Source organism: Schistocerca serialis, chromosome 11 (genome assembly GCF_023864345.2).
Source record: "Schistocerca serialis cubense isolate TAMUIC-IGC-003099 chromosome 11, iqSchSeri2.2, whole genome shotgun sequence".
Classification (NCBI taxonomy): Eukaryota; Metazoa; Arthropoda; class Insecta; order Orthoptera; family Acrididae; genus Schistocerca; species Schistocerca serialis.
The window spans coordinates 132,934,198-132,950,901 of record NC_064648.1 but is presented as its reverse complement, the minus strand read 5'-3'; positions in this window follow the sequence as shown (position 1 = coordinate 132,950,901).

The following is a 16,704-nucleotide window of genomic DNA, read 5'->3' as shown; positions in this document are numbered from 1 at the left end:
TAAAATTGCTAAACCACGAAGATGACGTGCTACAGACGCGAAATTTAACCGACAGCAAGAAGACGCTGTGATACGCAAATGATTAGTTTTTCAGAGCATTCACACAAGGTTGGCATCTGTGGCGACACCTACAACGTGCTGACATGAGGAAAATTTCCAACCGATTTCTCATACACAAACAGCAGTTGACCGGCGTTGCCTGGTGAAACGTCGTTGTGATGCCCCGTGTAAGGAGGAGATGTGTGTACCGTCACATTTCCGACTTTGATAAAGGTCGGATTGTGGCCTATTGCGATTGCGGTTTATCCTATCACGACATTGCTGCTAGCGTTGGTCGAGATCCGATGACTGTTAGCAGAATATGGAATCGGTGGGTTCAGGAGGGTAATACGGAACGCTGTGCTGGATCCCAACGGCCTCGTATCACTAGCAGTAGAGATGACAGGCATCTTATCCGCATGGCTGTAATGGATCGTGCAGCCACGTCTTGATCCCTGAGTCAACAGATGGGGACGTTTGCAAGACGACAACCATCTGCACAAACAGTTCGACGACATTTGCAGCAGTATGGACTAACAGCTCGGAGACCACTGCTGCGGTTATTCTTGAAGCTGCATCACAGACATAAGTGCCTGCAATGGTGCACCCAATGATGAACCTGGGTGCACGAATGGCAAAACGTCATTTTTTTGGATGAATCCAGGTTCTGTTTACAGTATCATGACGGCCGCATCCGTGTTTGGCGACATCGCGGTGAACGCACATTGGAAGTGTGTATTCTTCATCGCCATACTGGCGTATCACCTGGCATGATGGTACCCAGTGGTTACACGTCTCAGTCACCTCTTGTCCGCAATGACGGCACTTTGAACAGTGGACGTTACATTTCAGATGTGTTACGACCCGTGGCTCTACCCTTCATTCGATCCCTGTGAAACCCTAAATTTCAGCAGGATAATGCATGACCGCATGTTGCAGGTCCTCTACGGGCCTTTCTGGATACAGGAAATGTTCGACTGCTGCCCTGGCCAGCACATTCTCCAGATCTCTCACCAACTGAAAACGCCTGGTCAATGTGGCTGAGAAACTGGCTCGTCACAATGTGCCTGTCAGTAGTCTTCATGAGCTGTGGTGTCGTGTTGAAGCTGCACGGGAAGCTGTACCTGTACACACCATCCAAGCTCTGTTTGACTCAATGCCCAGGCGTATCAAGGCCGTTATTATGGCGAGAGGTGGTTGTTTTGGGTACTGATTTCTCAGGATCTATGCACCCAAATTGCGTGAAAGTGTAATCACATGTCTGGTCTAGTATAATATATTTGTCCAATGAATACCCGTCTATCATCTGCATTTCTTCTTGGTATAGCAATTTTAATAGCCAGTAGTGAATTTCACTATTGTATTTTCAGTGTAAAGAATCACTAGAGACAGCTTGGTTGCACAAACATGTAATATAATGTTTATTCCTTTACTGCAAATTAAAAAAATTTGCCAGTGAAAACAACAAAAGATACAAGTAATAATGAGAGACATTAATAGGCTAACTTTTTAAATACATGCCAGCATATACAGATATAAAGATGTGCAAAGAACAGGTTCATAAATAAATTCAAACACAGACTGTACATAAAGCCCAGGAACACTTTCAATTATTTACTGCACATGAACCAAACATTGTACAGATATCATACATATGTCATTTTGAAGACAAACCCTGAAAGATGGAGCTCCACCCCATTTTCATCGTGAAGTTTGTGGGTATCTGAACACAGAGCTGCCGCTTCGATGGATCGGTTGTGCTACAGAAGGGGACAGCTGTTTCACGAAATGACCTCCCCAATCACCAAATCTCACCTTGTATGACTTTTCTGTGGGGACACATTAAAGGTCTGGTGTAGCAGAGTTCCAGAAGAGAATACAGGAAGCAACTGTCACAGTCGACAGTGCCATGCTGGGACGGGCATGGCAAGAATTCGATTACCGTATTGGTGTCTGCTGGGTCACTCACGATTCGCATTTCGAATGTTTGTAAAAAAAAAAAAAAAAACTTTCTGAGTTTCTCTTCAAAATGCAATATGTATGACATCTGTACAATGTTCAGTTCTTGTGCAATAATTTATGTACACTCTGTATGAAGCAGGAAACTGTATTTTAAAAACTTTTCCACCTTGCATATGACCGTTTTTATTGACATTTTGATGCAAAAATGAAATGAGTTCACTTAAAAGTGAGAGTTATGATCTTTCCCATAGCACTAATCGTCAAGTTTATAAAACCGCACAATGTGTCTTTGTTATTCTGGGACATCAAAGTTACATATAACAATGGAGGAGAGGGCCGAAATATCATCATTTCTTCTGGGCCATGAAAGGAATTGTGATTCAGCAGTAGGCATGCAGTTAATCTCAGCACCTTTAGATTCACGTGATACCCAGCAAACGTGTCCTATGTATTAGATTTCATCATATTTGAAAGCCACATTCTCTCACATCTGCAGCTGTTCCCACAAAGCATTCACATGAGCTTTCACAGCAACAGTGCTCCCATTTGCATCTGTTGGAAGTTTCTTCATCAGAAAGGCATTAGTAGCAATGACCAGAAACGCACGACCTGAACTGTCCTCACTGAACTGTACCTGTATTTCATGAAACCGTCATACGATTTGATCTCCTGCAAAGAAACAAAAAAACATTTTAATTCCCTGTATTTTGTACACAACTCTTTCAGATCAGCTAAAATAAGTCTCTTCTGCATGTGAATATTCTTGTTATTTACCATGGCGGAATCTCAAGAAATTATTGTTTTCATAAAATATTGCTACATCTTGTTTCACAATTTCAGTTAACATCTTATGACCACGTCTGCGTTCTGGACCGGCAATTACACCACTACTCTCTAACTTTTCTTACTACACATACAACGTGTTCTTTGAGTACATGCTACCCTGACAGTGCTCCACGAAGAATGGATCAAGTGATAAAACTTTAATCTGTTTGTTGCGAGCTGAGCTTTGACATTTCTACTAGTGAGGAGCTACATTACATCAGAAAAATAGTTGCACTGTTCACACGTGCAGCCAACACAATACAGTGCATTAATATGTTCTCGGTTTCTTCACAGATAAAATCGTATGAAAGTTTCTCCGAACACAGGTACAGTAGCATTTCTAGTCGCTGATGCTAACATCTTTCTAATGAAGAGACTTTCAACAGATGCAAATGGGAGCATTGTTGCTGTGGAAGCTCACGTAAATGCTTTGTGGAAACAGATGCAAGTCAGGTAGTGAGCAGCTTTCAAATACGACAAAATCCAGCACACAGGACACATTTGCCAGACATTACATGAATTTAAATGTGTTGAGATTAACTGCATGCCTACTGCTGAATCACAATTCCTTTCATGGCCCAGTAGGAATGATGCTGTTTAGGTTCTATTCTCCAATGTTGTGCGGATGTCTCATCATTAAAAAGACACAGTATGTTATTGTATAAACTTGACTATAAATGCCATAAAAAATTTAAAAAAATCATGTCTCTCACCTTTAAGTGAACTCATTCTGATTTTGTCTCAAGATAGCAAATCCTGAAGGTGGCAGGTGTAAAATACAGGGAGTGAAAGACTATTTACAATTTGTACAGAAACCAGATGGCAGTTATAAGAGTCGAGGGACATGAAAGGGAAGCAGTGGTTGGAAAGGGAGTGAGACAGGGTTGTAGCCTGTCTCCGACGTTATTCAATCTGTATACTGAGCAAGCAGTAAGGAAACAAAAGAAACATTTGGAGTAGGTATTAAAATCCATGGAGAAGAAATAAAAACCTTAAGGTTAGCCGGTGACATTGTAATTCTGTCAGAGACAGCAAAGGACTTTGAAGAGCAGTTGAACGGAATGGACAGTGTCTTGAAAGGAGGATATAAGATGAACATCAACAAAAGCAAAACAAGGATAATGGAATGTAGTCTAATTAAGTCGGGTGATGCTGAGGGAATTAGATTAGGAAATGAGACACGTAAAGCAGTAAAGGAGTTTTGCTATTTGGGGAGCAAAATAACTGATGATGGTCGAAGTAGAGAGGATATAAAATGTAGACTGGCAATGGCAAGGAAAGCGTTTCAGAAGAAGAGAAATTTGTTAACATCGGGTATAGATTTAAGTGTCAGGAAGTCGTTTCTGAAAGGGTATGTATGGAGTGTAGCCATGTATGGTAGTGAAACATGGACGATAACTAGTTCGGACAAGAAGAGAATAGAAGTTTTCGAAATGTGTTCCTACAGAAGAATGCTGAAGATAAGATGGGTAGATCACATAACTAATGAGGAGGTACTGAATAGGATTGGGGAGAAGAGGAGTTTGTGGCACAACTTGACTAGAAGAAGGGATCGGTTGGTAGGACATGTTCTGAGGCATCAAGGGATCACAAATTTAGTATTGGAGGGCAGCGTGGAGGGTAAAAATCGTAGAGGAAGACCAAGAGATGGATACACTAAGCAGATTCAGAAGGATGTAGGTTGCAGTAGGTACTGTGAGATGAAGAAGCTTGCACAGGATAGAGTAGCGTGGAGAGCTGTATCAAACCAGTCTCAGGACTGAAGACCACAACAACAACATAGCAAAGAAAACAAAGTTGTATGGGAGGTGGAACACTTTTAAAAATACAATTTTGCACTTTATGTTTGAATTTGATTATGAAACTGTTCTTTGCCGAATTTTTATGTCTCTATATGCTGGATATATTTAGGAAAGTTATCCATGACTTTCATTATTGCTTGCACCTTTCCTTATATTTCATTGAAGCAGTTTTTTCGATAAGGATGTATCACCTCACTTGTGCACCCGAGCTGTCTCTAATAATTCTTTACACTGAAACGACAATTAACACTGAAATGCAACATATACATTCACTAATATGACTGCTAACTGTTTTTAGCTCTCCGCTCACCAGGTATTTTAGGAACAGTTTTTCAAGGAATATACATGGTTTCTATTTACCAATACCGTGAAGTGTTGAACATGGATGGCATGTGTAAGTGGCATTTTCATTTTATTTTGTGCCAATGAATAAAGATCGTTAGGATATTCTTCTTTGCATCTAAGATTGTAATTGTAATTGCTATAAGATATATAAACATTTCAGTAAAAAACCAAGTTGAGATGCAACTGTCTATGTACAAACATACCTCACCCCCCCTGAACTCATCAAATTTGATGGTTTTTCCTGTGACAGAGTCTTGTTTAAGTGAAGGTAAGAACAACTAATAGCAATGCTAAATTCTTTTTATTACTATTTAAACTTAATACTAGAGCTGAAGAGTTATAGCGCACAAGACAAGGTTTATACTGTTTCTCCAGGAAAAGTTAATATTCTTTAAAAAAATCACAAATTTGAAGCACAACATTCTTCATAAGAAATCTCAGGGATTACAGAAGCGTCTGATTCCACCCATCTACTTGGCCCATGGTGCCACCAATATGGCGGAAATGACCATTCTCAACGTCTCCAATATGGCACCTATAACATCATTACTCAAACACAAAAATACATATAAAGCAAACAAGCACATGTCCCTTCAAAAATATAATCAATCTAATGGGACCAGCGTGGGAAACTGGGGGTTTTTGGCTGGGGACAAACTAAATATAAACACATACTGACACACACCATGGTCCCAAAACACACAAAACGACGATATAACAACACCATAAAATTCCCAAATTCCGCTACACTTACAATATCGATAGGAATCGGTCACTTCATTTCACCTACATAGCTCAACCGCAATTGTCGATGCCACAAAATAAAAACCAACTACTCCAAAAATTATAATCACACCGCAACTATTGAAACCACAAAACAAACACCTCTAACAACAAAAATTGGAATCGGGCACATCCCTTGACACATATAGGCCAACAGCAGCTCAGCTCATGATACCAAAACACACACAGCTATGACACATTGGAATTGCACACTTCCCTTGACCTATATAGGTTAACAGCAGCTCACGATTCCAAAACACACATAGCTAAATGGTACATTGGAATCTAACACTTCCCTTGAGCTATATAGGTCAACAACAGCTCACGATACCAAAACACACATAGCTACGATGACAAATTGGAATTGGTCATTTCCCATGACCTATATAGCTCAAATACAACTGACAATAACAAAAAACTTGAAATTGAGTACTTCCCCGTATGATACATAAATCAACTACAAGTGCCGATACCAAAACATCGACCACATGCAGTACATAACACTGACCCAACAACACACAAAAGCACCACCGATCATCATAACACGCGAACAATAGACCCAAAAAAAAATGACTACTTACCACAAAAAAGTGCTACACACTAGGTCCTACCTACACACACACACACACACACACACACACACACACACACACACACACACCCCTCGCATATTCTGCTTGCATATGCGCCATTTCACTATCTCCGCCACAAGCCCAAAATGTTGCAGAAAATTAATGACGGATAACATGTTGTCCCATGGTTCAGCCCGCAGATGTGCACTGTACCTAACAAGAAAGCTACAAATAGACCTAAACGACTTACTGCGTGACAAACAGCAAACCAATATCATCAAATGACACCGCAATAACATAAACACAACAAAACCTTACTCTTAACTCACTGAAACTAATTTCTGTTCTTCTAGTCTGACTTATAAATGAACACTTAAAGCACCTGACACCCAAATGAACCCAATACACCACATAACATGCGGACCTTACACCACCAGAGGACATCACCAATCGCAACAACATGACATCTACAAACACAACACACTCAAACTAAACTCCGCGCCGTCAGGGCGTTACTCACCACAACACCCTTACGTCACAGGTCAAAGCCAACGGGTTGGATCGGACGTCTCCATTGACCTGAAATCTCAAAGATTTATCCTACCTTTTACACATTATATCAACTTAATGACCTATATACTAATGGATAAAAAATTTATAACTGTAGGTCAGCTCATTACCAAGTTGTTTTCTTTGAAAATAGTAAAAGTGGTGCCTGACTAATGACCACGTACACACCCTTGAGTCTCCAAACCTGAATTTATCAAAAGCGGTTAGAGTTAAGACAGTGCTATCCGGCAGTTTTACTATTAAGATATGTAGGTACCCATGTGCCAAATATGACTACATTCTGAAACAGTTACCTTATCACCTCCTGTGAAATTGTATGGAATGGCCCATTATTACAATTATCAACAGTGAAAAATGTATGGTCTCTATTAATTGAATTGCATAACAACTTATGCCCAGTCATTATCAGTCCAGTCCTGAAGTTCCTTCATCCACTAATGTCTCATTTTTCAATGCTGAAGAGAAGCACCCCTTTTTTTGTCCACCCTTCCCAGTCATTGCATAATTTGATAATAACAACTGAATAACAGACATACGAAAACAGAAAACAAGAACTATATATATATATATATATATATATATATATGTGTGTGTGTGTGTGTGTGTGTGTGTGTGTGTGTGCGCGCGCGAGTGTATGCCTGTCCTTTTTTCCCCCTAAGGTAAGTCTTTCCGCACCCGGGATTGGAATGACTCCTTACCCTCTCCCTTAAAACCCACATCCTTTCGTCTTTCCCTCTCCTTCCCTCTTTCCTGATGAGGCAACAGTTTGTTGGGAAAGCTTGAATTTTGTGTGTGTGTTTGTTTGTGTGTCTATCGACCTGCCAGTGCTTTCGTTCAGTAAGTCACATCACCTTTGTATTTAGACACACACACACACACACACACACACACACACACAACAGGAATGCGTTCTCTGTACAAAATTGCAAAGTTATCAGCTGCGAAGAAATAGATGATTACATTACTACAGTACATAGAAAATACTTAGACTACAACACTTCTTAAGTTAAAAAAATTATGTTTTCATTGACATTTTGATCAACAGCACTTGTTTGCCTGCCTGCCTGCTAGAATATTATAATTTTTTTTTTTTTTGGAATAAAGGCTGTTTGTTTTTATGCCATATGAATTTCGCTTCCTTTAATTTACGAAATACAATTAGTAGACAGTAACACACGTTTGTTGTGTGCCGGTAATAAATTCATTGTAAAATTTTCTCTGATACATTACTGACTTTACGTCATTTTCTTATCGGCAGGTACGAAAAGACTTCTGGTGTACAAGTTTTCTGATATTAAATTACTGTTTGTTTCTACATACTATCTCTTGGAGGTCTTGTTATTAAGTATGTATCGCCCTCGAAACTTCTCTCCTTGTCCAGCGTACATGAGGTGGTCTCATTTTCTGACTCTGGGAGCAAATTTCTCCTGAACACCTCATTGTCCCAGCACGTCATTTAAAAACGAGAGTTGGTTGCATTTGTTTATAGTGTTCCCAACTATCTCAGTGTGCTTTTTAGTCGCCTTTATGTTTAGTCCCATGTCCTCTCTCCCCTCAATCAATCAGTCACCTTTTTGTCTTTGCTGTGGTGTAGTTCCATACACGTTCGTTTGTTATATAAATGCGATAATTTGAAATCGTGGAGTAACCAAGGCCAATTCACAGTCAGATTTTTGTACGTAGTTAGGTACGACATGTTTTCGTGGAGGAGTTGAGCTATTGACAGAGACCCACTGCCTGTCGTACAATGATTGTAAACCACCATTTATCACCACTACAATATTATTAAGAATTCACACAACTACTCGCAATAAATGGAGTCAGAACCACCAATACATATAACAGGATATTAGCATTAGCAGATATGAAAACTAACCAAAACAACCTAATTATGTCACTATAAAGGAATCGTCACTACTACGTAGTCATCTCATTACAATATGCATCACAAAGAATTACAGAAAGATTTTTTGGGCAGCTACATATGTGCGCTTTGGAAGAGAATATGTATATCAATTCATTTGTAATTTTGAAACACGCACCTTATTAATTTCGCGTATATATATATATATATATATATATATATATATATATATATATATATACGCGAAATTAATATATATATATATATATATATATATATATATATATATATATATATATATATATATATATATATATATATATGAAGCAATTGCTATGTGCATAGCTTCCCCAAGAAGCACAAAAACTTTTCAACACAATCACTATGTTCACATGGGCTCCCAGAAGCGGATTTCGTAAACCAATTTCACAACACCGTTTCCAGTTGGTCGTGTAAAACCTCCCAAATCGATTCGGGAAATTCGTTTCTAGCTGCCTGTATTTCACTTCCACAGTTGATTTTCGCTCCCATGTAAACCCACAACCGTTTCTGGGACATGCCCGATTGCCTGGACTGGCAGTCTTAAGAGTTAAGACTTGTTTTCAAAATATTCGAGTAATACGAACAGAGTGACTTATTGTGCAGTGAAGGAGATGCAGAAATTTTAGACTGATCATGAAGCTGTGTACCTTAAATATATAAGTGAAGACAAATAGCAACTGTGTTGACTAAATAACAAACCGGTACAGCTGTTTTCCGTACGCCATGTTTAACTGGGGTGGCAAATCCGCTTCACTGTTTCAGACCTTTAAAGGCCCGTCCACACGCAACGATCTGTCTGCGCAAATGTCTGCGCACATCACATCTGCGCAGACAGATCGTTGCGTGTGGACAGAAGATTTGCACCAACCTTAGGTGTGTGCAAACCTGGAAGTTGGAGTAGGAGGTTTGAGCGAAACCTCTCAAATCTGTGGGTTCAAACCACATCTGCGCAGACAAGTTGGAGCGTGTGGACAGGAAATCGCCGCAAATCTGGCGCGAAACAGCTGTTTGCTCAGTCTATTGTTTGTATTTGTGCGCACAGGGCATTAAAATGGCTGATACTCTTTAGTGTCCTCGAGAGCTTGTAAGTGAATTCATTGAAATATATAGAAACCACCCATGTTAGTGGAAGATTAAAAGTACAGAATATAATGACCGAGACGAAAAGAGAGCAGCATACAATGCTCTAATTGAAAAATTGCGGGCAGTTGACGCCTCGGCAAACAGAGAAACAGTAATATATGCTTTTAAAAAATTCGTTGCGAACTGTTTACCGAAAAGAGTTATCCAAAGTTCAGAAATCTAGAAGATCTGTTGTAGGAGTAGATCAAGTATACCAGCCAACGTTATGGTATTTTGATCTGCTTGGCCAGCTTTCGTGAGGAGAAATTGTCCTTCTCACACAAGTATTTTTTCTCGTAATATGAGGGGTTACAAGCTTTAAGAGATAATTATAAGTTTCGACATCCATCCGCAAATAATTTCGCCAGTCGTTAGGTTCGCCCAGCAACTCTCGCAGTAAATTTACGTGAGAAAACTGCTTTCGCTTTAGCAGCCACTGTCTACACCATTTTGACCGCTTTCTCTGTTTCCTGCGGTTGGTCTGAATGTTTTTTCCAACACAAGTTGCGAACACAGACCACAACAGAACTTTCTCCATTTCTATAATTCAAAATAACTGAATTAAATTTTTGACGTTTACGGGGAGCGTAGTTGCTTGCCACTGATATTTCTTTTCTACACCGACAGACGGCGGGCGAGTAGTAGATTGGGGTTTGTGTCGTGTGAACACACCACATTTGCAGCGATCTTTTGCATGTACAGACATCTGCGCCGATGTCTGCTCAGACAGATCGTTGCGTGTGGACCGGGCTTAATTGTAAACGCTACTGAGAAGATCTGTTTCCTAAATTTCGTTTTCGTGTTTCGGAGGAAATGTCGCATGAAAACTGACCCAATATTAATACGGAGAACACAATAATACGCACACCATAAAATAAACTCGCATGTTGAAGGTTTTAAATGGAAGTTTTCTTCCTGTTCACAATATTCAACCCGTGGATTGTGTCAAACAGAAACAATGAGGTAAAAATATACAGGTCACAAACTGCTGCTGTGATACAAGATGCCGATAGCACAGGGAAACTTTTTTTCATCGAACTGTCATATAGATGTGGTACGCATAACCATTAGAATCATTTACGAAACACTTAGTGCAACTTACATTCTCCAAGTACGGGGGGAACGATGAAAAAAATGGAAGGCACGGCGCTGTCTCTGAGGCGAATGGTTGATAACGACGTTCGATCAATGTCAGCTTCTCGAAAATACATTGAACATACTGCACTATATTGTGTTGGTTCCCAATCTTTTAATCACAGTGCCATGATCCACAAGCTTCTCCTTGCGGCGTCCTTGGGAAAACTATGCATCGTAACACAGAAAGCTTGAAGGCAGTAACAGCTTTGAGTCACACAATCCAAATTTAATGCACAAGTATTAGTTCAGCTACAGCATTTACCTGTGGAAACTAACAGCTGATTTTCCACTTCTGTTTGCACATCCGTAGGCGGAACAACTGACCATTCTTCTCCCGAATTTACGTATTATTTCGATGAGCGACACACAATGTTTTGGTCTCGAACAAATGGCGTAGTCCGTAACTAGCAGCCTTTACGCTAATTGTGTTGGGAACCCGGCATCTCCATAGATCCTAACCTCCTTGTTTGTGTCCAACGATTTTAAACTCAAACACGTTGTTGGTAACACCACAGTCTAACATAATAGTCGCGACACTCTCTGCTGTAAAAGTTGTTGCCGTTTGACAGATGGAGCGACACTAGCGCTCCAAGCGGCAGGTAAGGTGAACGTCAGACACGTCGTAAGCATAATGTTTGTTTGCATCCATTTCCTACGTAATTTCCGAATTATTTGAGTTAGTTTCTTGCCTCCTAGAGTTTATGTAGTATCAGAAGGCATATATGTTTCTAAAAATGATTCTAAAATAAGCGCAAGTGTGGACAAAAACCATGAATAGAGTGGCAAGCTACAATACATTCGTGAAGAAACACTTGTGACATTGGACAGAATTGCAGCTTACCACGTTGATATCAAAAGAATATAAACACACAGATTCACATGTAAGAAGCACAGACACGTACCTCTACATGCAAAAGCGATGGACAGCTCGTTTATCGTTCTGTAGGTCTACTGTGTTTGTCATTGTCGCCTGTTGCCACAAGTACGACCTTCATCTTTGTATTATTCTAAGTGTGACAAGCAACTGACAAATAGTGGGAGAAATATGCTGAAAACATTATAATGAGCTGATTACATTACATTTCACGAAAAACCAAATATTTGAATAATTTTCAAACAATCTGTCTGTAGGCACTTTCCTTGTCCCGTAATAGTTTCGCTCGAAGTCTAGCGATCTGCACATTCTGACACTTCACACGCTTTTGTAAGACACGAACAGCTGCACTTAATCTATCCAGTTCATCGTCAAAGTAGGTCTGTGTTGACTATTCTCACGAATCTGGCACTAATACATGGAGAGTTGAACTGGCTGCTTTGTGTCATACGACTGTTTTACAGCTTTAGATTGACTGTGAAATCTTTGTGGCAGTTTCCTCTTCATCGTCAGTTGAGGTGGCTTATTTGGAATGTCAAACAGTGTGGGTACTGCATTCCACGCGAGTTTGTTATTGTCTGCGTTCATGAACTGGTTTTGTTCGAAATGTAGCGAACAAAACCTAGTATTATTATACAGGTAAACCGGGTCTTTCTTCATAAGGTCTTCTCGTTGCTATTAACTAGCCATTTTTTCGCTCCTAAAACGAAACATTCATCATTTATACACATACATTTGCAAGTGAATCCTGACGATACAGTTTAGTAGCATGATGGTATATACCTCTCAGGATCCTTGGGAAACCTAAAAAAAGACATCTGCGGTGTCTTCTGCCTATTGCTGGTGGTGGTGGTTAGTGTTTAACGTCCCGTCGACAATGAGGTCATTAGAGACGGAGCGCAAGCTCGGGTTAGGGAAGGATTGGGAAGGAAATCAGCCGTGCCCTTTCAAAGGAACCATCCCGGCATTTGCCTGAAACGATTTAGGGAAATCACGGAAAACCTAAATCAGGATGGCCGGAGACGGGATTGAACCGTCGTCCTCCCTAATGCGAGTCCAGTGTGCTAGCCACCTGCCTATTGCTGCTGCAATTTATTGCGCTACAAACGCTCCCGATGGTAAAAACCATTGTATAAATCAAAATAAACAATCACTATTCGCTTTTACGATCGCGCCGAACTCACAGTTCAACCTACCGGAAGGCTTGGAGCGCTAATGGCGCTGAAGGCAACAAAATCGAGGCGAAGTGTCGCGACTGTTATGTTAGACTGTGGTAACACTTCGTAATCAAAGAGGTTACAATAATTTTTAACCTCCTTGTTTTTAACGCACGATTAAGGTTCCGTTTCAATTTCCCACAAAAGTGGCGTAATTTGGACGTCACACACAATATCGAAAACGGCATGACCGGGTATCGATTTCCGTAAGCGTTCGATACCAGCCTCTCGCAAGACCGTGCGCGCGTACCGAAGATTTACAGAAAGACGCCATTCTTGGAAACATTAATTATAATTATTGTCACAATAAAATGGTTAATTTCCAAGAATGATTGCCTATAGAAGTCGCGGCGTCCAAACGATACAATTCGAACGCGCGATCGTAAATCGATCATGCGACTCTGGCGGGCGTTATGAGTATGTTTACGTTGGTCACTACAGCAACGACAAAAAAGAGAGTTACAAAAATACTTGTAATTGCAAAGGAGACGACTTACGTTACTCGTCGTCGGTGTTGTCATGTGAAAGTCCATTACGGTGGTGTGGATGGATAATTTCGAAGAAACGAACCATGTATTCTTCCCGATACTCGTTCGTTTTTCGCACTGTCCGCAATGAAATTGTAACGGTATTTCAGCGTCGAAACTGTTCTTACGGAGTTTTACGTATTTCGCACCACCACAGTCTACACAGTCCCTTCTTTCCTCATCTCGTAGTACTCCATATTTGCTACAAAAAGTCGAACAATTTTCTACGCTGCATAAACATGAAATTAGATTCTTCTGTGTGAGAGAATCCGCCGAAGAAACGTCAAGAACACCAGACATCCCACTCACTAACGACATAAATCGTCTGGGTTTCCCTAGCGAATTCACAAATAATTCGCGAAGGTATGTAATTTAGAGCAAGTAAGGGAACAACGGAAAAGAGATAAAAATGACGGTCACAACACCCACCACTGGGGTCGCATGATCGATTTACGATCGCACGTTCGATATGTATCGGTTGGACCCCGCAACTTCGATACGCAATCATTCTTGGAAATTACCATAAAATGCCACATAATTATCTATCGACAGTTAATGCTTTCACACAAGAATGCTCTCTCAAGGGTGAGTTATTATCGTCAATAATTTACATATTAAGCAGTACGCCATTTCAAGGTAACGGGCATTGAAAATTTGTCACAAACACGTCACCATTATCATTAAATGCCACTTAATAACTTGAACCCTGGACCTTGCCGCCGGTGGGGTGGCTTGCGTGCTGCAGACAACCTCAGACAGCCGTGCTGTAGGTACAACCACAATGGAGGGCTATATGTTGGTTCCTGAAGAGAGACAGCAGCCTTTTCAAGAGTTGTAGGAGCAACAATCTGGATGATTGACTGATCTCGACTTGTAAGATCAACCACAGTGGCCTTGCTGTGCTGGTATTGCGAAAGACATTGAAAATTTTTGCCAAGGACATGCAGTTCTACTGTATGGTTAAATGATAATGGCATCTTCTTGGGTAAAATAATCCGAAGGTAAAATAGTCCCAGATCTTCAGGTGGGGATTACTCAGGAGGATGTCATCATCTGGAGAAACAAAACCGGCATTCTATGGACTGGATTGTGGATTGTCAGAGCCCTTAATTAGGCAGATGGTTAGGTAATTTAAAAAGGGAAAAGGATGGGCTGAAGTTAGATATAGTGGAAATTAGTGATGTTTGGATGCAGGAGGAATAGGATGTCTGGTCAGGTGAGTACAAGGCTATGAAGACAGAAGCAAATAGGGGTAATACAGGAATAGGTTTAATAATGAATAAGAAAATAGGAATGCTGATAAGCTACTATGAACAGCATAGTGAATGCATTATCATAGCCAAGACAGACATGAAGCCCATGCCCAAAACAGTAGTACAAGTTTACATGCCAAATAGCTCCACAGATGATGAAGATATTAAATAAATGTACGATGAGACAAAAGAAATTATTCACATAGTTAAAGGAGACGAAGAGTCAGTCATGACCAGGGATTGGAATTCGATAGTAGGAAAAGAAAGAGAAGGAAAAATGATAGATGAATATGGACTGGGGAAATGAAATGAAAGAGGGACTTGCCTCGTAGAATTATGCACAGAACATAATATAATCATCGCTAACACTTGGTTTAACAATCATAAAAGAAGGTATTATACGCAGAAGAGACCTGGAGACACTGGGAGATTTCCGGATGGTTATATAACTGTTAGACAGAGATTTAGGAACCAATTTCAAATTGTAAGACATTTCCAAGGGCAGATGTGGATTTTGAACACAATTTATTGTTTATGAACTGCAGATTAAAATTTAAGAAATTGGAAATAGGTAGGAAATTAAGGATATGGGACCTGGATATGCTGAAAGAACCAGAGGTTGTTGAGAGCTTCCTAGCGAGCATTAAATATCAGTTGATAAGAACATGGAAAAGGAATACCGTAGAAGACGAATGGATAGCTTTAAGAGATGAAAAAGTGAAGGCAGCAATGGATCAAATAGGTTAAAAGACAAACCCTAATAGGAATCCATGGATAACACAAGAGATATTGCATTCAATTGATGAAAGGAAACAATTTAAAAATGCAGCAAATGAGGCAGGCGAAAGGGAATATGTTGTTGTTGTGGTCTTCAGTCCAGAGACTGGTTTGATGCAGCTCTCCATGCTGCTCTATCCTGTGCAGCTTCGTCATCTCTGAGTAACTACTGCAACCTACATCCTTCTGACTCTGCTTAGTATATTCATCTCTTGGTCTCCGTCTACGATTTTTACCTTCCATGCTTCCCTCGTACCTCCTCATTTGTTACGTGATCAATCCATCAAAAATCTTCATCATTCTTCTGTAGCACCATATTTTGGAAGCTTCTATTCTCTTCTTGTGTAAACTATTTATCATCAATTTTTCACTTCCATACAAGGCTACACTCCATAAAAATACTTTCAGAAATGACTTCCTGACACTTAAATCTATACTTGATGTTAAAGGGAATATAAATGTTTAAAAAATGAGATTGACAGCAAGTGCAAAATTGCTAAGCAGGAATGGCTACAGGATAAATATAAGGATTCAGAAGCATATTTCACTACGAAAACGGGAAAATTGAAGAGACTTCTGAAGAAAAGAGAAGTAGCTGAGTGAAAATCAAGAGCTCAGATGGAAAACTAGCACGAAGCAAAAAAGGGATAGCTGAAAGGTGGAAGGAGTATAGGGTGTGTTTACACAGGGGTGGTGAACTTCTAAGCAATATTATGGAAATGGAAGTGGAAGTATATGCGGATGAAATGGGAGATACGTTACTGCGAGAAGACAGACGTACTTTGCATCAAGGACCCAGGAGTAGACGATATTCCATCAGAACTACTGACAGCTTTGGGAGAACCACCCACGACTAAACTCTTCCACCTGGTGTGCGACGTGTACGAGACAGGCGAAACACCCTCAAATTTCAAGAAGAAAGTAGTAATTCCAATTCCGAAGGAAGCAGTTGCTGACTGGTGTGAAAATGACCGAGCAATCAGTTTAATAAGT